Source organism: Vulpes vulpes, chromosome 7, assembly GCF_048418805.1.
Source record: "Vulpes vulpes isolate BD-2025 chromosome 7, VulVul3, whole genome shotgun sequence".
NCBI lineage: Eukaryota > Metazoa > Chordata > Mammalia > Carnivora > Canidae > Vulpes > Vulpes vulpes.
The window spans coordinates 13,716,988-13,739,856 of NC_132786.1; the positions used below are offsets into that span (position 1 = coordinate 13,716,988).

At 41.9% G+C, this 22,869-nt stretch overlaps 1 protein-coding gene across 8 annotated transcripts in view; it reads right to left on the minus strand.

Moving 5' to 3' along the window:
• Positions 1-10,546, minus strand: part of CALD1 (caldesmon 1) — a 188,592-nt gene extending 178,046 nt beyond the window's left edge. For 4 of the 8 annotated variants that reach the window (XR_003233001.2, XR_012002475.1, XM_025984489.2 and 1 more), the window contains exon 1: positions 10,219-10,504. The gene's annotated coding sequence lies outside the window, so the exon portion shown is untranslated. Of the gene's footprint in view, positions 1-10,218 lie in introns of all 8 variants that reach the window. The other 4 variants (XM_025984490.2, XM_025984492.2, XM_072762992.1 and 1 more) reach the window with 3 other exon arrangements.
• Positions 10,547-22,869: the final 12,323 nt, after the last annotated feature.

Consider the following 22,869-nt stretch of genomic DNA (forward strand, 5'->3'; position numbering starts at 1 on the left):
CCACCTCAGGAAGAATCTGACATGAACAAAGAAGGGGCACCTGGGTGGCTCAGTGGTTGAGCGTCGGTCTGCCTCTGGCTCAGGTTGTGATCCCGGGGTCCTGAGGTCGAGTCCTGCACTGGGCTCCCCACAGGGAGCCTGCTACTCCCTCTGCCTATGTCTCTGCCTCTTTCTGTCTCTCATGAATCAATAAATAAATAAAATCTTAAAAAAACAAAAGAGAAAGAAAGAAAAGAAAAGAAGGTGGCTTCTTTTGTTCCATCTACATAACAGCCATGAAGTAGCCATGCTGGGAGAATGTGGCTTGAGACTTGAGGACTAAAGGGAGTCCACGCCTATAGGTAGCCTCACCAAAGTCACAGCTGATAGCTGATGATTTTTAATTTAGTGCCAGCATGGGCAAAGCAGGTTAAAGATATTGTTTCTAATCCTTATAATAACTATAAAACTGGAGGAATAATAATCCCCCTTTTAGAGGTGAAGAAACAGCCTCAAAAATAGTAAATTTGAGATTCAAACTCAAGTCTTCCAGCTTCCAAAGTGTGTTCTCCGATGGGCCACACACAAACCAGGCGTCTCCATCACTGGACTAATTAGCCATAGGCAGCACAGCACGGTGGCTGAGCACGTGGACTATGGAGCCAGATTATCCAGGTTTGAATCCTGGCTCTGCCACTTACTAGCTTTGAGACCTTAGATATGTTACTAACCTAATCGTAACTCAATTTCCTCATCTGTAAATTTGGCTGTTGTGGGGAGATGACTTGTTTGATTTTTATCTAGTAAACATCTATATGTTACTTAGCATGTGCCAGGCACGGTTCTAAACACTCAATAATAATATGATTAGAGAGGAATCAATGAGTTCAAACATGAATTCTGACTTCAGCTTTCTTACCAAGAAGAAATAAATTATGGACATCTATTTCTTTACTCCTTTAACTCTCTACTCTGTGTGGAGTGAGGCACTTTTTTAGTTTCAAATCACAGCACTGAAAAAACCCAGACATAGTCGCTGACTGATGGCACTTACGTTCCAGAGCATAAGAAATAACCGACAAGTAAACAAGGAAATATGCAATCATAAGCATACGTTATGAATCTGCATGCGATAAAATAACAGAGGTATTCTGCTGGGCTCTCCTACACAGAGGCAAATTTTATCAACTTGATACCTTAGAGAAATATTTCACAACAAGCTCTCCGGGGGTGGGGGTTCAAGGGGAGGGGAGCCCGATTTGTGGCATTTGCTAACTCCAGTGATGTATTTCCCTCCTACGGACACAATAAATGCAACTAACCTCCAGAGCACAGATAATAATAAAATGTAAGAAAATAATTGGGAAGGAATGAGTTTTGAGTATTTATTACCTTGGGTTTTAATATGATTGTAAGTTGATATAATTTAATTTCTAATAATGACTATGTTCAACAACTGGTTCGCAAAATCTTAAAAATTTAACAATTGGCTTTTGGGAGCTAGGATGAGCTGGCTTCCCACACTACTGTTTAGGGTGCATGGAGAGGGGGATGGGGCCGGAGGGAAATGAGCCCCAGTCTGTGTGATGTCATTATGCATGTGGATCCTAATTTAATTCCTTTTTAGCTGCTATTCTCCAGTGAGCCCTGCCTTCATGTACCCAGCGCAAGTCCTGCTCTGTAAACCAAATAGCATCTGTACAAATATAGTAGCAATTCTGGCATTCTTATTGGATCAGGTTATTCTTGCAGAGATACTTTTAGCTCTCCAATCCTTAGTGAATATAATTTATGTACTTGCTGCCCTGAATAAGGGTGGTTCTTCTGTGCAAGTTACATCTTCAGGATGTAACTCCTGACTGTTGAGTAAAGGAAGCCCCCAGAGATGGGTTTTCAGTTCTGCAAAAGCATTCACCTGAGGCCTCCTGTCTCTTAGGGCTCACGTGCTGCTGAAAGGGCCATCCCTAGGACCCTCTAAGCCAGCAGCTATGATAGCTCTGGCCCTCAGAAGAGATACAGGGTGAGGGTGGAGGAAGCTTCTCCCTTCTTCTGCTCAGGATTTGTACATTTCTTAGTCCAAGGCTGAGAACAGAGAAAAACATCTTCTGTTTTTCCTGGTAAGTTAAAATACCTAAAGTAACCTAAAAAAACACCCTAAGGACAGAAATACTTAAAAGAGAACATTTTTCGTCAATTCACCCCCTCCCCCAAAGCCTAAATTTCACTTAGTAATGGTGGCTGGAACAGGAAGTGGAAATACCATGAGAAATCTTATTCTTGCCACATTTCCAATGCTTTACAAAAGCAAATACTGGAAATCTCATCAGAAAGCTTGACCTTACAGGGTTGATAGCTCTGCACCCAAACCAAAAGAGTATGGGAAGCTGGAGGAATTTTCAGATAAATATTCTAGCTCTTCCGAAGAGACTCTTCGGGAAAACGGATTATTTGGAATATACAGCTATAACTTTCCGAAAGAAATTACTCAGAACTAAACAACTAGGCCTGTGGGGACTAAGTTACTCCATACCTCGACTATAGATTATTTTAAGCAAGGACATTGAGCACTGCTTCTGAGCCAGGGTGTTCTATCAGAAGCACCAGAGAGTTTTTACAATCTACAGATGCTGAACCTTGGTCTAGACTTGCTGAATCACGCTCTCCAGGGAATGGGACTCAGGGATGTACGTTTTCTAAAAGCCCTACAATTGCTCCTGGTGAACATGCTGGTTAAGATCTACTGGACTATAGATTATAATCTATAATCGGATTATATAGATATAATTATAATCTATAATCTTACTATAATCGGGCTGTATTGCGTAATCCAAATTCCTGAACTGTTAAAATGGGACATTCTCTCTCCCTTCTTTTGGGAGAAACAATCCAGTGGATCGAAATAGTTTACAGCCTGGGACTTAGGAGCTGTGTGTTCTGGAACCACTTTTGCCACTAATTAACTGGGAGGACCTTGGTTTGTTCTCTCATTCAACAGATACTGGGCTTCTGCAATGTGCCAGGAACTGGGTATATATTAATAAAAAAAAAAAAAGTTGTTTCCCGCCCATATAAATCTTACTGACATTAATCAAAGAAATGTACAAATACATGCATAATTTTATCTGCTATGGGTAGGCTTTATTCTCTCATCTGGAAAATGAAAAATCACGAGTTCTTTTTTAAAAAGAATCTTTCTTAAAATTCTAAATTTTTTGTCCCAACTTCCATGTAAGAGAATTATATGTTTTAAGTCCACTGACAGAAAATACAATACCAAAAGCTACTATGAATTCAGTAACTATTTTAAGTAAATTAATATTTTATCATCATAACGCATCTATATAATTAGCAAAATAGCACATATAATTAGCAAAATAGCACATATTGTGTAAGATGTATCAGTTACTCAGTTTGTCACAACCATTTGCTGCATATATGGGTTTGTTTAGCTCTTGTAATAATTTTGTGTCCTCCCAGGGATCCAAGGTGCAGAGGTTAGGAACCTATGGGCCACATCAATGATGTGAAATACATGGTACCCAAGTAGCAATGTCCCTTTTCTTTCACAACAGACATCACTGTCAATGACAGCGTCTGCTGCCCTCAGTGAGCTCGGGCCTGGGCCTCAGAATCCTTCTCAACACACCGTTCCAGGTGGTTGGTTACTAATTGTTTGGAGCTGGCAAACGGATGATAAATGATTTGCATTCCCTGGGCTAAATGCCTCCTCAGATCCTGCCCAGCATTAACTATATAGGATACACATATTCAGTTCTGCTGTCTTGAGAAACATGAATGCCCTGTACCCTTTCCATATATAAGTACTCCAAATATTTGAAGACGTCCATGTGGCCCCAATTTTCCTTCCTTTGGGATTAGTCCTTTATCTATTCCTCATCTTGATGCTCATTCCTGGATGCATATTTGTGAATGCTTCTCTAAAGAACAAGCCCAGAGCACGTAGAGCATGTTGTTTTGCTTTGTTTTGTTTTTACTTCCCATGACAGGCATCGAGAAAGGTGTTCAGCGAAGGAAAGAGTACACTCCAAGCATTGCAGAGAACTGAAACTTCCAGTGACTGAGCACACTAGATTGTATGCATTAAATTATGAAGTACTGTAATTTACATTTGAGGTGCGGTAGTTTTTATTTATTACAATTAAGTCATTATTTATTGAATTTTAAAAATTGCCTTAGTTTGGGAGGAGCCATAGCACACCTATGACTCATATGAAGTTTCTTGCCAACAAAAACACTCAACTGTTTTCCTTTAGAATCTTTCTCAAATGGATAATTCTTATCTTTTCAATTATCAGCGGTACAAGCTTCCAAGCTAACCTCCCTTAAGACTGGTTCATTGGGCAATGCCAAAGTGGTCATCAAATACTGTATGACCCTGACATTGTTTGCCTCTCCAGGAATTCAGTCACATAAAAACTGGAATGACATTCACCGATAGCTGTTGGACATTTCAGCTAATTTGCCTTCTATGCCTAACCTTCTCTTCTAACTAAAATTGCCCGCGCAGCTTTTTATTTTCCCCAGGGGTGATGGGATTACTGCTCAGTCCCACTGGCCATTCATCCATAAGTATGCCGGTAACCTCTGACACCCTTCTGCTAAGGGATTTGCCTAAGACACTAGTTATCAGCTGAACACTCAGGTCTCCTCTCTCAGAATTTGACCAGGAAGCACAGAAGGAACTTTCCAGTCTGTAGAATATGAGAAAGGAGCAGTCACATGTGCTGCAGCTCAGTCACATTAATGGAAACACATAGACCTTTGCGGAGATACTTTGACCCACCTTGATTCCAACCCCATTCTCTATGGATCCTATTGTGACTTCTGCTCTCGGATTTCCTCGCAATTCCATTCCTTTACTATTCTATATGTATCTTTTTTTTTTTTGAAATTTGTTTTTCTGAGAGAAAGCATGCATGCACATGTGTGTGTGTGTGTGTGCACATGCATGTGCAAGGGTGGGCGGAGGGAGAGAATCTTCAAACAGACTCCCCGCTGAGAATGGTTCCAGGCGGGGCTCCATGTTATGACCCATGAGATCATGGCTGAGCCAAAACCAAGAGTTGGATGCTTAACCAACTGAGCCATCTGGGCGCCCCTCCATATGTATATGGTAATCCTGTCCCTTCACTTGAGCTACTGCAGCCTACTAACATAGGGTGTATTTGTTCTAAACACTGTGCCAGGTGTTCTAGTCCATGTTATTTTACCTGTCTGCACCCTGCCTTGCTAAGCAGGATCTTGGTTTCTAAGCTTCCGCCTGCCTTCTGGTTTTCACTGTTTTTCTTTTATTTAGCTGGCTGGGACTCACACATCAGTCCACTGTTGTACTTTATATCCATTCTGGCCTAGCTCTCCTGACCCCAGTGGAAGTAACGTCCTTGATGCTTCTGGCCCTTGGACCCCTTTTCCCTGGTACTGCCCATCTTTAGCACACAAGTGAAATCTGCCTCGTTCTCCAGGTTGAGACAAGTGAGAGGGAATGTCACATGTGGGTGTCAAAGGAACTAATTACATATTCCTACTTCATATGTCCCTCGCCAAGTAAGATGATTTCCTTACAGCCAAGTGCTTTCATCCGTATATTCACAAATAATGCCAGAAGCCTCAGGAAATGATTAAAAAGCAATTTATCTTCAAATTTTCCATCACTGAAATATATATAATATATATTTTTAAAGAAAAATCATGTACTAAAATGAGTGCTTCTTAAGAATACTCAATTCATTTGAAATACCTCCCCCCAAATATTTACTTTCCTTCAATTATTCCTTGACTGCTACCTAGCAATCCTTTTATTAAGCTCATGGTGCTCTCTCAGCACACGCTTGGCAGCAGCCATTCCCAGCTTCTTCAGCCCCTGCAAACTCCCCCCAGAAAACCGCTTCTCTAGAGATGATCTCCTTTTCTTTGGAATGGGGGCCATATGAAGTGATCTCCTTCTCTCTATGTCTATTTACACCATCCTTCTTCCTTCAAAAAAATCTGGAGAACAAGAAAGGACACCTCCACTCATGTTCTGGTCCCACCTACCCTTGTCTCCAACAGAAATCAAGACTTTGCCTCACTCCCCACCCCAACCTCCCCCGGCTCAAGGTTTCTCACCTGTCAATCACAAAAGGAGGGTTCACAAGGCACCGCAAGGTTTCAGAGTTTTAATCAGGTTTCAGAGGTATCCACGGCAGCAAGAGCGCAGGGCTGCCCACCACCTCTGCCTCCTGCACACAGCCGCCTTTTCCTTCCTGCCCTCCTCCCACACTCACTCACTGCCCGCCGACTGTGAGTTTGTGGGTGAGAGGCAGGAGGACTCTTTTTCCACAGAAACTGCTCCAACGTTTACACTGTCCACTCTAACTCTTTCCCTCTCTGCCTACAAAAAGCGAAGAGGCTTTCCTCTACCTTGAACATAACGGGGCTCTGGGCTTCACCCTAAAGCTAGAAGGCATAGAAGGCAAATTGCAGATTGTCAGTGCTGGATCACGGAAGCCCTTGTTTGGCCTGGGGATGGAGGAGCCAGGGAAGCTGGTAGAGACAGAGGACTGGGGGTAGGGAAGCAAGAGAAGCCACCAAGGGTCAGTCCCAGGAGAGCCAGCTGGGGATACTGAAGATCGAGGGAAGCATAGGGGAGGGAGAGGCTAGATCCATGGAACAGTCTGGTCTCAATACCAACAGGAACCGCAGCCAGGTGCTCCTGATTACCTCACCCTCTCTACAAGGCCCAGGCTTGACATGCTGGGATTAGTTCCATGCATTTGGCTGGAGGCAGAGAAGCTGCCTCATTTACTAAGGCCTTTCTGTTGTCAGCACCTTGTCATTGGTCTTCTACTCAACTGGATCTTCAGATTTCCTGGTTCCGGACATAGCCTGGTACCACCGATAACCCATCTGATTCTGCCTCCCGATATTTGTGTTCTCCTCATCTCTGATCACCAGGGCTAAAATTTAGATAACACTGCGGGGGACCAGTATTCCCAGGACCCGGGGCTTAAGGTTCTAGAAAGAACTAGGATTCAGAAGGTACCACTCAAGGGTCCTCAAATATGTGGACGGAGCACAGAATACTAGGTAAGAAGTGGAAGATAAGTGAAGATGAGCCTAACGCTCAGAGGCCTCAAATTGTACACAGATTATAGCTCACAGAAAAGAGGGACAAACAGCCTCATCTCATTTGGACATCTTAAGCTCTGTGGGAGGTAGGAGAAGCGTCATAATGCCCATTCCACACATGAGGTCAAAGAGTGGATGGCTTCCCCCAAGGTCTGGGCTATCTGAATAGGGGAACCAGTGCTGAGGCTGAGCTTTTAGAGTGGTGCTCCTGAGTTAAGCCTGAGCTACAAATATCTCTTTAAACTACCCAAGTACCCAGAACCTATGGGCATCTCTCTAATGACAAACTTGGATTAGCTTGATAGATGAAGGACTTTCAGTAAGGATCTAATGGTTCTATTTTCGAGATCTGAGAGAATTTACCCAGAAAACCCTTTTAAAGTCTGAAAGTTCTTTGGCAACATCTAACCTACTTAGGCCTACCATGCTATTTGCATACCACGTTGTCAGCATTTTCCCCGTCCCCCCACCATGGCCTCACCCCACCACATTTCCAAGACATGTGATAGACTGCAGGCGGATGGGGATCCAACTCATTCCTTTACATGCCCTCCTCTATGTCACTTTTCTGCCTTGCTAAAGAATCCCTGATGAGCAGCTATGCTACCATGAAGATACCATGAGCTTGTGTCCATGACAGCTATATGTGGGGGTTTGGGGGTCCGTTTTTTGTTTTTATTGGGTGGGGGGAGGGAGAGAGAGAATTTCACAACCCTGAGATCATTACCTTAGCCGAAATCTAGAGTTGGACGCGTAAGCAACTGAGCCACCCAGGCGTCCCAACTATACGTGTTTTTAAGAAAAGGCCTACCAAGGTGCATTTTTAGGCTTATCAGATCAGAGAACACCCAGGCTACAATCAGGACCAACCTATTCTATCTGCCACAGAGCAGGAAATTCTCAGGTCAGCCACAGGAGCCAATGAAAATTGTCAATAGCCTCAGCATCAGGTATCCTTTTATGGATCCCATTTAAATCCTTTAAGTTGCAGTGTGAACCTGGTTCTCCTTTTAACTTTAATGCAAGAATTGCATACTTATTTAAGGCAGTTTTTCGACCTGAATTATTTAATTTACTCTATTTATTCCATTGGCTCTGAGCCGATGGAAAACAACCTTGCCTGTTACCAGTGGATCAATCCATTGGACATTCCTTACGTGTACTGAGGTTAGTTTTTTATTAGTGACTTTTTTTGTTCCAGACCTTTGCCATTGCATTTCTCTTTATGAAATGCTTTTATTAAAATTGGGAGTTGTTGCTCTGTAGTTTCACTGTACCCGTTTATCTCCCCATCTGGGGAGGTGTGTTCTAGCTCATACTCAACTGGAGGAAAGGAGCACAGAGAACTGCCCAAAGTCCAATAGAAAGTGAAATATCAAATCCCCTTGCTCCAGTACATCACTACAGAGGGTACAACACTTACTTTGAAAAATGTGGTTTTTGTGGTTGTTGGGGGATGGGGCATGCACGAGGACAAGAGGGGTGAGTGGTGGCAGCAAAGTTTGAACTTTCGGGGATTTGGAGAGGTTTGTTTCAAAACGGAATTTATCCTCAAATCCCAAGATTATAGATTTCCTTCCAAACTGCATTCCCTCCATGGTTTAGAGAACAGTTGAAAAAGAAACTGTTCTCCATATTTTGATTGACATTAAAAATACTGTGAAAATAGTTTGGAACTTGATCTCTTTGAGCGAAGGACGATAATCAAACTATAGCTTTCACTTGCAGCCCTTTCTCCCACACTTACTCAGAACTGTTCCAGGAAAAGAAATTCACAGGGAACTCTGTTCTCATATATCATCTCCTAGGAGGAGAGAAGGGCATTCTCAAGAAAATTACCCCCAAAATTCTAAATACAAAGAAAAAAGATTATTTAATGGATCTCAACACAAAACCACCTCACTTGACAGAATAAAAGCAAATGCAGTCATTTGGAGCTAAAAACCTTCAATACCCAGGCTTATTGAAAAATTATCAGACTTGCTCTTCTTGCCACATACCACCTAGTCTTCTCTGAAGCTCTAGCCATACACGTCTGGTTTTGCCAAACGCATTAGAAAGATTTTACTATTCCAGTTTACAAGTCCATCTGCATAGCCCTGTTAACAGAAGGGATCTATGAATACCAAGTACTTTGTTCTCATCCACTTTTTTTTTTAACCATGTATTACCATAGCACTAAAATTCTCCCACCCTTTACAATCAGCTCTTTCTAAAAGGAATTCCAGACTACTACCAACTGGCTGCCTTGTACTACTGTTTAAGATGCCCAAATATGTCTGACTATGTTGGAATGAAAGCCTGCTTCCTCCCTTTCTGGAACTACATCTCTTCAAGCTCTCTAATCACAGGCACACACTTTCAAACAGAAAATAAGATTTCTTAAGAAACAGACTGGTAGGATGTTAAAGGCGATTTCTAAAAAACACACCCACTAGCACATGCATTCCCTCATTATTAGGTTTTATAGGAAACAGATCATGGTAGGCATCTTCCTGTCTTGGCAAATATCATATCAGTTACGTTAACCCAACTGGTGCTAAACGGTTCTTTCCATCTCTGACCTTATTTCCTTGCAGCTCTAGAAGTCCAGGCTTAAATACTGGTAGGAGAATAATATGTAAATGGCTTTGGTTAAAAACCATTCCTTTTTGGCTGCCTGTTAACCTAAAAGTTTACTTTAAAGGTAAAACCTCTTTAAGTCTCTGGTAGTAGAAGATGCAGGAAGGACCACTGGTGTGGGCACACGGGCCCAGCACGCCTGCTGCCCCTGGCCTGTGGTGCTCAGGTAAGCTCCCCACTGCACTCCTGAACAAAAGGAGCTTCTTATCAAGGTAGCCCGGTGGTCCCTGAGCCCAGAGCCCACGTCTCTATGTGATCTCAACTCTCGTCCCAGCTCCAAGAAGAGAACTTGATATCTCATCCTGTTTGTCTTCCGGGGACCATCTGCAGGGCAGCAAAGCCCAGCCTGGCTCTGAGAATTTGTGGGCTTTATTATTGGCTTTCACTATCTTGCTTCTGCAGCTACCTGACACAGGCATGTTGACTGAAACACAGAGAAAGCCCCCAGACGCTCTGCAAGAGATGGAAAGAAAGCCCTCTGTGGCTTACCTCGCAGGCTGCAACTTCTTCCTGGGGACTAAATCGGAAAGGAAGAACTGATTTCTCTAGCAGGAGCACAGCAAGAGGGCAGGCAGGCAGGCAGGCAGGCAGCCTAATACACACTGCTCTATTCAATAAAACTCCAGACCGCCCTTCCTTGGCCCCTCCCAGAAGTCCGTGCTAAGTGAACACATAGCCCCTATGTTTACAGTCGGCAGTCGGTGGTATGCATTGTCCTGTAGTTTTTCTAATAGGGCAGCCAATGACGACACCCCGGCCGAGGTGGATGCAGCCTGCCTGTGGAGATGCCTGTCATTCTCTAGGCATGCTCAGGAAATCACTCATCAGAAAAACCAAGACCTAAAAAGCTCTGAAACTGCGTGCAGGCTGCCAAAACCAGCCAGCTACATGCCCTTTTTTGGTTATCCTTAGCAGGGCCTCTGGAAGTGAATCCATTGTCAGGAACAATCATAAGAAATGTTAATCTTGGAGAAAGAGGCTGTCTTGCAGAACGCAAATGCAACTTTAAAGAGAAAGCACAGTTGATGAAACTCAAAGTTTAATAGTCTGTAAGTTTTAGTGGGGTGGGGGTGGGGATGGTTTTTTGATGGAGGGAGCCCTAATAGCATATTTCCTTTAAAAGTAATGGTATATACAAAATGAAATTAAATCGTTGTACACTTTTAAAGCCTGCGATAGCCAAGACCCAGGTCTGGTGCACAAACTAAATTCTAACCCGAAAGAGGCACAGCCCCCTAAAAATATGTCGACATGTGTTATAAAAACAACTGACAAAAAAAGCTTAGGTCTTTTTTAGTAGGTAATGTTTTCCAGAATAAGTGTAGTGCCAGAAACTCAGCTACGCAGGGTCCTACAAGCTTGGCTATCGTCATTGGTTTTCCACATCACCCCTCTCTCTCCACCTCCCCTTTGTTTCCTTGGATTTGGCAACAGGGAGACATTGCTAGCAACTGTGCACAGCAGAGAGGGTATCTACACCAGCACCTCCTTTGGGGCTGGTGTAAATGATGCACATGATCACAGAGATGACACTGCTGTTCTAGTGACTTCTTGAAAGTGCTCCAACCAAGTCTTCATTGACAGGATGTGTGCAATGAGAAAGACAGATTTAGCAGATGCTGAGTTAGAATGAAATTAATTGGCCCACATGCGCATACAATCTGTGGTCTTGTACTTTTCGATAAAGAATTCCTGGTTAAATTAGCCCATCAGTATTTAATCCAACAACAACAACAACAACAACAACACATTATGTGCAGTTACTATTTGTCAGGCCAGGAACTAGGTGGGAGACTTCTGTCTCATTATTGCTATGTGTTTGGAAACTGTTTCATCACTGGCCAAGGAGACTTGAAATGTTTTCCCCTGGCTAACTACGAGTCCATAAGCTTGGTCTTCAAAAACCTTAGGTTTTACCATATAAGCCTTTACCTATTTATGAAGATCTGACTTAATGATCTCTACTTAGGAAAAAGTCCCTTTGTGCCTTACACTGACTTGGGAATTGATCCATGTGGGTGGTTTCCTCCTTCAGCCATCCAGCATTAGTGAGTTACCCAGAAGCATCTGTACCAACCCTATGCTCATCTCTTTCTTGGGAAGGCTGCCTATCCCCTCTTCCCAACTGCTACTGCAGCACAGCCCAAAAAAAGCTACAGAGAAGGCTGCCAGGGCGAGCGAGAGGTAAGCTTCAGGCATCCCAAGTTAGAAGTCAGAATGCACTTTGCCAGGGAAACAGAATAAATAATGGCTGGTGGGAATAGCACAGTCAACGCAGCATTTCAAGGACACTGTGGCTCAACCAGGCATTGGTGGAGCACCACCATTTATAAAATTGTTCCTATGGGAAAATGTTTTCTGATCCCAAATGAATGATTTGGAAAGAAGCTTTGGGAACACAACCAGTTTTGCCACGGGGGATGTCCCATATCTGGACAGGTTGTAAAGACAGAGTAATAGTTCACAGTCTGGTAACTTGCTGCGTTTGGAGATGCTGTAGTGCAGACATCAATGACTTCTGAAAACAACTCAGTTGGTGACATCTGTGTGAAGATATGACCTGTGTCCAGAGATGCTTGAGGCCCATGATCTCTAGGCTGTATGGTCTGTGACTCAGTGAGGCCTGTTTTAATGTACTGTTTTCCATGGCCAATGCTGATTCAATCCTAAGCCACATTCTTCCCGCTTGTGTGAGTAATGCCTTTTGGTTAAACAGCATCAGGGCATAATTTGCAATCTATGAATAAAATAAGTACCAGCTTTCCAGAGGAAAGAAAAGTTGCACTACAAATGGGGAAAATATTATCAGCAGGAAACATAGAAAGGACATGCATTTTGCATGGTTTTTAGAAGATAAATAGCTGAATATTTTTGGGTTCTGTCTTTAGAAAAGAGAAGTATGTTTCCCTAGATAAATTCAGAATACCTCGTACTCGGGGTATAGTAGATGAGCAACCATTTAGCCTTTTTTATGTATTTAGAAATGGGCACTGTGGAAGAACCTCGGAAGGATAATTTAACAAATTTCATTAGAAAAAAAGAAAGAAAAAGATATATGTTGCCCATCTCTGCCATGAGAAACTTCACTTTCATAGAATTTACTTTTTCCAGAAGTCATTTGTAAACAACACTAAAAATACACCAGATTTATACAGGAAATTTTTTGTGGAATATATTTCCCACTTAGACCATCCCAGATAAAGAACAGCTTGTCTAGCATAGGATATATCTACCTAATCAAACCATAACAACTCTAAAGAGACATTTGGAAACATCTGGATGATTCGTTATATTTTTTCAGTTCCAACTGAGAATTTGCAATCATGTAGATCAGTAGTGAGCAATTAAATTTTGCTTGTGAGTCAGACTGGGAAGAGCAAAAGCAGGCTACACCTTTTTCAATCAAAATTAAAATCACTTCATTTAGTTCCATAAAGAACATACATTTTTTTCCAGCTTAAAATATTTGTTTTATTGACTAAAACAGAACTTTTGAATATTTTAAAAGGCAGCAAAATCTACCCCGTCCACACATACATCTTCTTTTACTCGAAGTATTTCCAGAAACTCAAGCTTAGAAAACAATAAAATCAGACCGGTAAAATGTTGATACCAAAACTGGACAATGAGGACAGCACAAAAAGAAGAGAATTATACTATGTGTATTTATGAACCTACATACAAACAATTAGCACACGAATCCAACAAGTGTAAAACAAGACAAGGCCAATGCAGAGATGGTCAAAATCTGAAAATCTAGTGATATATTATTCAATGTTAGCAGTTTAAAAGTTGAAAGAGAAAAAAAAGAGAGAAAGATAGTCTCAATAAATAAAGAATAATACTTGGTGAAATTAGCAATTACATATAGGAAAAAAAGCTCTTGAAAAACCAGCAACAGAATCTTTCTAAACATACAGTAAGAGACCTTTATCAGAAAGCTATCACAAACATCAAGTTTAATGGTGAAATGGTAAAAGTACTCCCATTATAATCAATGAAAAGAAAGGATGCCTACCATCTCTTTTACAATTAAAAAATGGGCTGGAGGGCCTAACCAAGACAAAGAAAAAGAAAAAGAAAAAAAAAAGAGGAAGAAGAACTGTTGGAATTAGATTTTTTTTTTTTTTTGCTTTAATATGATCTTTATTTACTATGATATGGTCATGTGGCAAAAAAGTTCAAGTGAATCCACAAAGATATTAGAATTAATAAAGGAGTTTAGTAAGATTATTGGAATCAAGTTCGTATGCAAAACTCCAGAGTTCCTGTAACCAGCTGTCTCTAATTTTAAAATATAATGGAAAATAGATGATTCATATTAATAACAAAAGTGTGCATTACTTGGGAATAAATGTAACACAATAGTGCAAGAAAATTACAGAGCTGGATTTGAGGACATAAAAGGCCTGCATAAATTGTGAAATATGTCACTTTTACCAATGGCAAACCTCAAAATTATAAAGATATAAATTGTCTTTGAATTAACCTATGCATTCCAACTAAAATATCTAATGAAAAAAAAATAAAATCTCTAATGACATACTTTGTAGAACTTGACAAAAACAATCCTAAAATTCATATGGAAAAGTAAAGATCTAAAAATAAGTACTAAGGTTTTTATAGAGCAATTCTAATTAAAATGAGTGTTATTGCCCTGGGAATAGGCAAATAGACCAGTAGAATAGAGTGGAAAATCTAGAAACAGCCCCAAGCATATATGGAAACTTCTAAAATAATAATAGAGACGCTGCATATCAAGGAGAAAAGGATGAGCTCTTCAATTAATGGTAAGATTCCATGGATTATGTAGAAACAGTAAAATTAGATTCAAAATTCCCACTCCACACTAAAAGAAACCAGATTACCTGAAAAACAAAACTTTAAAATGACTAGGGAAAATTGCAGGTGAATACTTTTATGATGGGGTATGGAAGGATTCTTCAATCACGAAAAACAGAACTTCAGATGAAAAGACTGGAAACTCTGAGGAGATGGTTAGATGGGACAGAGTGCACAACACTCATTTACTTCTGCTGTTTCCCAAACCCCATCAAGATGATAGCACAGAAATAAAAAAATCATCAATAAATCCTACAAGGCAAAGAATACTGGAAGGGAGTCAACACAGGCTCTAGATGTCAGCCAACTTTTGGAATATGGAAAATGGACGAATGGCTGGTAAGTGACTTAGCAGAACTAAGAAACTGATCTCTGGCCCTGTGGAGAGTGGAAGGCCGGTGGATGAGAAGGAAGCCAACTCAAGCCTCAGAACCAGGAAAAACAGGATTTGGAAGCTCCAGGAATCTCTGACAGTGAAGGATGAAGCAGAAAGCAGAATATCGTTGCAAATCTGAGTATGGAACAGTTAAAACCCCAGCTCTAGAAGCCCCCCAGCCCCCTAAGCAACTTAGCGAACACTTCTCTTTCAATCAGACAAAGGCTGGAAGTTTATTCTCTGAAGACAAGTGCTGCTCTCAGAATATCAGGCAAAGCCATGGGCAGGGGAAAGGCTTCATACTGAAAACAAAATTTATTTATTTATATATTTAAGATTTTATTTATTCATTTAAGAGAGAGAGCGTGCACAAGTGGGGTGAGGGGCAGAATGGAGAAACAAACTCCCTAATGAGCAGGGAGGCCAATGGGAGGGTGGATCCCAGGACCCTGAGATCATGACCTTAGCCAAAGGCAGATGCCTAACCAACTGAGCCACCCAGGCACTCCCTGAAAACAAAATTTAAATGAAAATCTACTTGGTGAATACTGGAGTACCCCCAGTCTCCTCGCTCTCTGGGGCTCTCAGGACACAAACAATCAGGTCTGAACTCTGCATAAAGGAAATTGGTGGATTCCACTCCGGGGAGACTGGCATGCCCATGGGAAAAAGAACCAAAGGCACAGAGACTGAGAGACCCCTGAAATACCTGGCTCATTGCCCAAGGCTCTTTAGTGAACTTATGCACAGGAACTCCCACTGGGCTGTTTAGCACCTCACTCTTAAATATGAACATCAAGTTAAGGAGAGGCTCTGAAAGGGAGACTTGAACAACAGAAAAAGGAACTCAGGAAAAAGAGGTAAGGTGAGAAACAGAAGAAAACTTCAAGAAAACTAATGACTATTCTCAGGGAGGTAAGAAAAGATACTGGAGCCAACACATAAAAGAAAGATGCTTTAAAAAGGCACTTGCAGAGAAGAAAAAAACAAAACAAAACAAAACAAAACAAAAAAGTCTTGTAAATGAGAAGTACTACGGTGGAAAGTTATAAAGATTCAATTTAAGAAATAGAAGAAAAGGTTTAAAAAAAAATCTTCCAGGGACACCTGGGTGGCTCAGCTGGTTAAGCATCTTACTTCAGCTTGGGTCATGATCTCAGGGCCCTGGGATGGAGCCCCACATCGTGCTCCCTGCTCAGTGAGAAGTCTGCTTCTCCCTCCTCCCCCCACCCACTTGCACTCTCTCTCCTCTCTCTCAAATAAATAAATAAAATCTTAAAATTCTTCTAGAAAATTAGAAGAAAAAGACAAGACAAAAAAAAGGAGAGAAAGTAACATCAGAGAATCAATCAAAAACCCAACATCTGAGTGTTCCAGAAAAAGAGGAAAGAGAAAATTGTGAGGAGGAAATTATCAAAGAAATAAAACATTTAAATTTCCCAAAACTAAAGGACACAAGTTTCCAAATCCAAAGGGCCCACTTGGCATCTAGTACAATGAATGAAGATATATTTAATTCTGAAGTTATCAAGCTCTTGAGGTTATACCCTCCACCCAAAGGGGGAAAAGTATTGAGGTTGAAATTAGAAACCAAGACAGAAGATAAGGATCAGAAAATAGAGTACAAACCCATGACAGAAGTGAAGGGTGGTCCCATGATGACAGTGAAAGAAAATTCTAGGACAACAGCTGGTCAAGAAAGCAACCAGTAGAGACTGGAGCAGAAAGCTGTAGGAAGGATGGTTTCAGGAAAGTCAGGTAGACAGATTACCTAATATTTTCTCTGGGAAAGCATTTGTGATAGGTATACAGAAAATAAATAAATGTGAAATTGAGGTCATTATAATTTCAGGAAAAACAAGATGTTTGTATGAGAAAGGAAAAGTGATCGTTTTACACTACAGTGTTCAACTGTGAGAAAAATTTACAGTCATATTAATGTAAATACAACATATTGATTTCACCAAAACAATGATGTAATTAGATTCAGAGGATAACGAGCAAGAACATGTTAGTAGGATGATAGTGGATAAGAGCACTAAGCTTTCATTTTGTTTAGCAGGAAATCAAGAGTTAATGTCTACTATTGCAATTTTAATAAACAGTAGATTTAGCATTATTATTTAGGGGTATAAAAACAAATACCACCTTCCTCCCTCTAAAAAAAAAAAAAGCATTTCATTCATTCAATGAGCAAGTATTTATTGAGTGTCTACCACATGCCAGGGCCTGTTCAAGGCATTGTGAACAAAGCACATTTTGATGGAGGGAGACAGATAAACACACTAACTAATAAATATATTAATGTCAGGCAGTAGAAAGTGCTATAAAGAAATTATAAAGGAGTAGAAAAAATCAGGGAAGTCCTCTATAAAGAAGTTTTCAATGGGGAGATGAATAAAATGAAGGAGCAAGCAGTGGAATGATGATATGAGGAAACAGCAAGAATATAGCAGGTGCATCTCTCTCTCTCTCTGTCTCTCATGAATGAATAAATAAAAAATCTTTTTTAAAAAAATGGGGGGGGGGGGGGGGCGGGAATCCCTGGATGGCTCAGCAGTTTAGTGCCTGCCTTTGGCCCAGGGCGTGATCCTGGAGACCCAGGATCGAGTCCCACATCAGGCTCCCTGCATGGAGCCTGCTTCTCCCTCTGCCTGTGTCTCTGACTCTCTCTCTCTCTGTCTTTCATGAATGAATAAATAAAAAATCTTTTTAAAAAGAATACAGCAGGTGCATACTAAAGGATAAGAAAGATCACAGAGTAATTGGGCAAGAGTGATGGCTACCAGCAGATCTGATCACTTAGAGCCTTCAAGCCATGGTAAGGACTTTGGGTTTGGTTCTAAATGACATGGAATGTCACTGGGAGGTGTTGAGCAGAAAAGAAAAAAAAATCACTCTGGCTGTCCTGTGTGGAAAAAGCAGTGAGACTACAAGCGTAGAAGCTGTGGGAAAATGTAGCCTCCTTACAGGCAGGAGCTGCTGGCCTGGACCAGGGCAGGTGTGGTCAGGGGACTGTGAGAAAGTACTGAATTTTGGATATGTCCGGACTCAGTGCTGGTTTGGATGAGGGATGAGAGAGAAAGGGAGGAATCAAGGCTGTCTCCTTTTATGGGCCGAATCGCTGAGTGAGTGGTGGTGTTATTTAATGAAATGGAGACCACTGCGGGAAGCGCCCATTTGCAAGGAGGTGTGGGAATCACGTTAGACATAATTGAGGCATATTCAGATGACCAAACACAGCTAAGTGGGAGTGCAGGTAGATTGCGGGATACACAAATCTGACGTTCAGGGGAGAGGATGAGGCTTGAAGTATACATTGGAGAGTCATCCATTTATAGGTCATGTTTGAAACTAGAACCAAGTTACCTGGAAGATTGCAAACAGTGAAGAGCAGGTTGTAGAACGTGACACCCAACATTTAAAGCCTAGAAAGAGAGACTGAGAAAAAAATTAAGAGCCATTGCTTGGGGAGGCAGGGGTCAGTTAGAAGAATGGGCGGGATGGATGGTTACTACTTTTTGTTAAAAGCCACATAATATTATTTGACCCTAAAAGTAAGGTAGGGGCACCTGGTGGCTCAGTCAGTGATGTGTCTGACTTTGGCTCAGGTCATGATCTCAGGGTCCTGGGATGGAGCCCTGCATTTGGAACTGGGATCATTGGGGAGTCTACTTGTCCTTCTCCCTCTGGCCCTACACCCGCTTGTGCTTGCTCTCTCTCTCTCTCTCTCTCAAATGAATAAAATCTTTTTAAAAAATAAAAAATAAGTGTAATTCGTGATAGATTGGATTATTGTAGCCAATTAATCACTTCCTCTTTTAATGGGATTAAACACTGTCTTCTTTGCAATGCTCCCTGTAGGAGAACTTGGCCTGTGATTTGCTTTGAATGATGGGATGTACCAGAAGTGATGATGAGCCTGTTCAGAGTGGAGGCTTTTCTCCTCCCCTCAGAGTGGAAGCTTTATGAGGCATCACATGTTGTGTTTTCACCCCTGAGTGTCTGCCCTTTGACAACAAGCCCCACGGAGTGGGTTAAATGGTGCTCCACTCCCCACCCCCCACCATTCATCCAGAACCTGTCAATGAGATCTTGTTTGGAAATGAGGGTCTTTGAAGATGTAATTCAGTTAAGGATCTCAAGATGAGACCACACTGGATTATTTAGGTGGGACCTAAATCCAGTGGCGCATATCCTTGTAAGAAAAAAGTAGAGGGAGATTCGAGACACAGAGTAGATGGGATGTGAGGACAGAGGCAGAGACTGGAGTAATGCAGCTACAAACCAAGGAATGCTAAGGTTTGCCAGTGACCACCAGAAGCTAGGACAGAGGCATAGAACAGATTCTCCCCCAGAGCCGCCAGAAAAAGCCAGCAACCCTGTCAACACATTGATTTTGGACTCCTGGCCTCCAGAAGACTGGGATAATACATTTCCGTTGTGTTAAGCCACCCTGTTTGTGGTAATTTGTTACAGCAGCACAGGAAAACAATATACCCCAGATCGTGTCTGCTCTTCAGCTTGAGATCCACAATGAGGAGACACGGGGAAGTGCGCTGGGCCATTGAGCTCAGCCGGGACCAGCAGAGTTGCTACTTACCCAAGCTTTAGACAAAAGGCATAAGAAATAAATGTTTGTTGTAAGTCACTGAGACTTTGTAGCAGTTTTTCCAAGAAAAATGTGAATAATATTTGCATATATTGAGTGAGAATTAAACTAAAGAAATTAAGGTAACTAAAGAAAGTTTGGTTATTTTAAGATGTAAAAACTTCTATTCAACAAAAGTCACCATATACAAAGTGAAAAGATGATCCCAGAGAAGATGTGCACTGTATAAGGATTAGAATCTAGAATATCAGGGCACCTGTGAGGTTCAGTCAGTTAAGCCTCTGCCTTGGCTCGGGTCAAGATCAGGGTCCTGGGCTCAAGCCCCACTTCGGGCTTCCTGCTCAGTGGGGAGTCTGCTTCTCCCTCTCCCACTAGCTTGTGCCCTTGCTTGCTCTCTCTCACTCAAATAAGTAAATTAAATCTTTTAAAAAAATAAAACAAAGTCTAGAATATCAAAGAATGCCTATAAATCAACTGAGGGGAAGAGAGAGAGAGAGAGAGAACACAATAAAAAATGGGAATAGGATCTATCATCCACAGAAGAGAAAACACAAAGGCCAAAATCCTTGAAATGATGATGTTCAACCATTTAAGTAATCAGGAAAATGAAAGTTAAGACATTGACACCAGCTCACAGCCAACAAATTGGTAAAGAATAGAATATTTAATCTTATAAAACTAAATGATGTTGGTAATGTACAGAAAGAAATTCCTACGCATTTGGGATCAGCAAGCAAATTGGCACATTCACTTTGTAGAGTGATTTGGCAGTGATGTTTAGCATATGGCTTCTTTGTCCAACAATCTCACTTTTAGGTGTATCCTCTTGGGAAACTCACATTCTTTAACAAGGAGACATGTGAAAGGCAGCTCATCAGAGTATTAGCTGCCAGTGCAGTACCACAAAAATGCCACTAGCAATCAGCAGGAGACAGGGTACATGAACTATGGTAGAGGATGGAAAACTAGGAGTAGCTAAAATGAATGAATTAGATGTACTTAGGTCTCAAAAACATATTGTGTGTGGGGGAAAAGCAAGTGGCCGCAGAAATGATTGCATTCATACAAATTATTTATGGCTGCAGGTATAACAGTAGGCTAGAACCACTCCAAATTCAACATAGTTGCCCATAAGAACATAGAATGACACTGGTCACAAAATCAAGGAACTTGGAATTTATCTGCAGTGTGTTAAAGAAGACCTCGAGTAATGATGACATAATTATTACATGTGTTGATTCTGCAGATATGTACACAGGTTGTATATTATCTCTCCTTAGACTTTTCTTTCTCTTTTTTCTTTTTTTTTTTAAGAAACTGCTGTATAAATGAGAATTCTCTCCCATGGCACTACCATCTGGTTACCCATGTGACACTGGGGAAGGCTACTGCTCTTTTTGTCCCCAGGGCAGTGGTGTCCCTCACTCAGGACCAGTCTGACTAGCCCTGAACGTGATGTTCTCAAGTTAATCACAACTTTGTATTAAGGCTTTGACATAGCAGAACCCATAGTTACTCTTGAAGGGCTAAAACCCTAAGCCATAGCCTAATTTAGCGCATTAATGCCAACTGTCTTATGAATAGGGTTCGGATAAAATGATGGCCAGTTCTGATCCATTTTAATGGGCACAAAGGGAGGGAGGAGGGGCTGGTCTCTTGGGATGCCAGGTGGAAGAAGAAGGGCATTGGTTGTCTGAGATAAGAGTGAAGATCTGACGAAATGGGAAGAGGGTGTGTGATCCAGGAAGACCCAGTGTGGATGAGACAAGTGTAACCTTCTCCCACTTCTGCTGAACAGGACTGGCCAATTCCTCCAGTCTCCCTAATGAGATCACTGTCTCCCTATTTCTTGAGCTAGGGAAGATAACTGGATGTCTCTATGGTTTCTGCTCTACCCTCAGAGAAAGTAAGATGGTTCCATCCATGAGAAATCCCTCTTGGTCTCCAGTGGGTATGAGTCACTCAGAGCCATAACTGCATTTTTCTCAGACAGTTACGTTCATTCATTCGCTTGTTAGTTCATTCATTCAATCAACCTCCTAACATGCATTACCTGCAAAGCTTACTGTTAGGCTCTGTGCCTTTTACAATCTTGTAAAAAACATCACACATGACTTTAAAGAACTGCCATTGTAAAGGGGAAGTGCAGGAATGTGCACAAGATGGACTCCCAAATGGCAAGTGCTGGGAGAGACCCCCTTGCTCTGCATGTGTTTACCCAGCTGTGTGTGTTTCCTCTTCCTGTCTCATGCTTAATGAAGGCTGTCTAATCCAACCAAGACCATGTGGTGAGACCTGGTGTCCCCTCCCAACCAGAAAGCATATCCTTCTCTCATTTCAGGGGGAAAAAAAGCCAATCTCATAATTGGCTTTGCATTGCAGACATACTTGCGAGGGGTGCAAATAAGAAAACATTTAAAATATTTGATCTATTTTGGGTGAGGTTTTGTAGCTTTGGCCCAGCGGAATGTCATCTGAGAGGCAGTGATTTCTTCCAGGGGGGTGGGGGGAGCAGATATTTTTAAGATCCAAAAAGAGAGAGAGAAACAAAGAAAACCTATTTTCAGAGATAGCGGAGTCTAGTAATACACAGGGAAAGATGGCTGTTTGGAACAAGCAAACTAACTGTGTAACACATGCATCCGAGCACTCATCAAGCTCTGCTAGAGGTTTGCTCTCTTTGTCTCACAGAGAGAGGGCACATGAGACCTGAGCCCCCTCTGCAGCGCGCCCCCCCCCCCACGAGGCTCCTCTTTCTGAGTCTTCAACCTGTGTCACTCAGCTTCAACCCACGTCATGCTCCCTTGTGCCCTCTTCACATCGCTCCCTGCCCTCTGTCTATAAACACACCCAGTGCTCGGGGGAAATCACCTCTAACACACTAGTTTCTTCTAGCTTCACTGTGTTTTCTTTCAGTGTCAAATTTCTCCAAATGATGAGTTTACGATGCAGCCCCCACCATTCCAGCTTCTTCCATGACCTCACTTATTGGACCCCAAACATCTTGACTTCAGTCCCCTCCCTCTTTTGGAGGTTCTGCCTGTGACTTCTCAGCAGCTAGATCCATTTGCAGTCCTCCCTGGCATCCCTTACCTCCTCTGGGTTCTGCCTTTATCTTTGGTAGCTCCTGCCACTGGTGACTGGCCTGTTGTCTTAGTTCTCTGGCCTGTTTGGGCCTTCCTCTTGCTCTTTTCCCTCAGTGTGGACATCCACGTGCTCAGGCCTGATCTCTCTTTTAGAGAAAAATACCCCCTAATTCACCAGGCAGATGTAGGAATTAAATGAGATAAGATGTCAGTGGAGTTGCTTT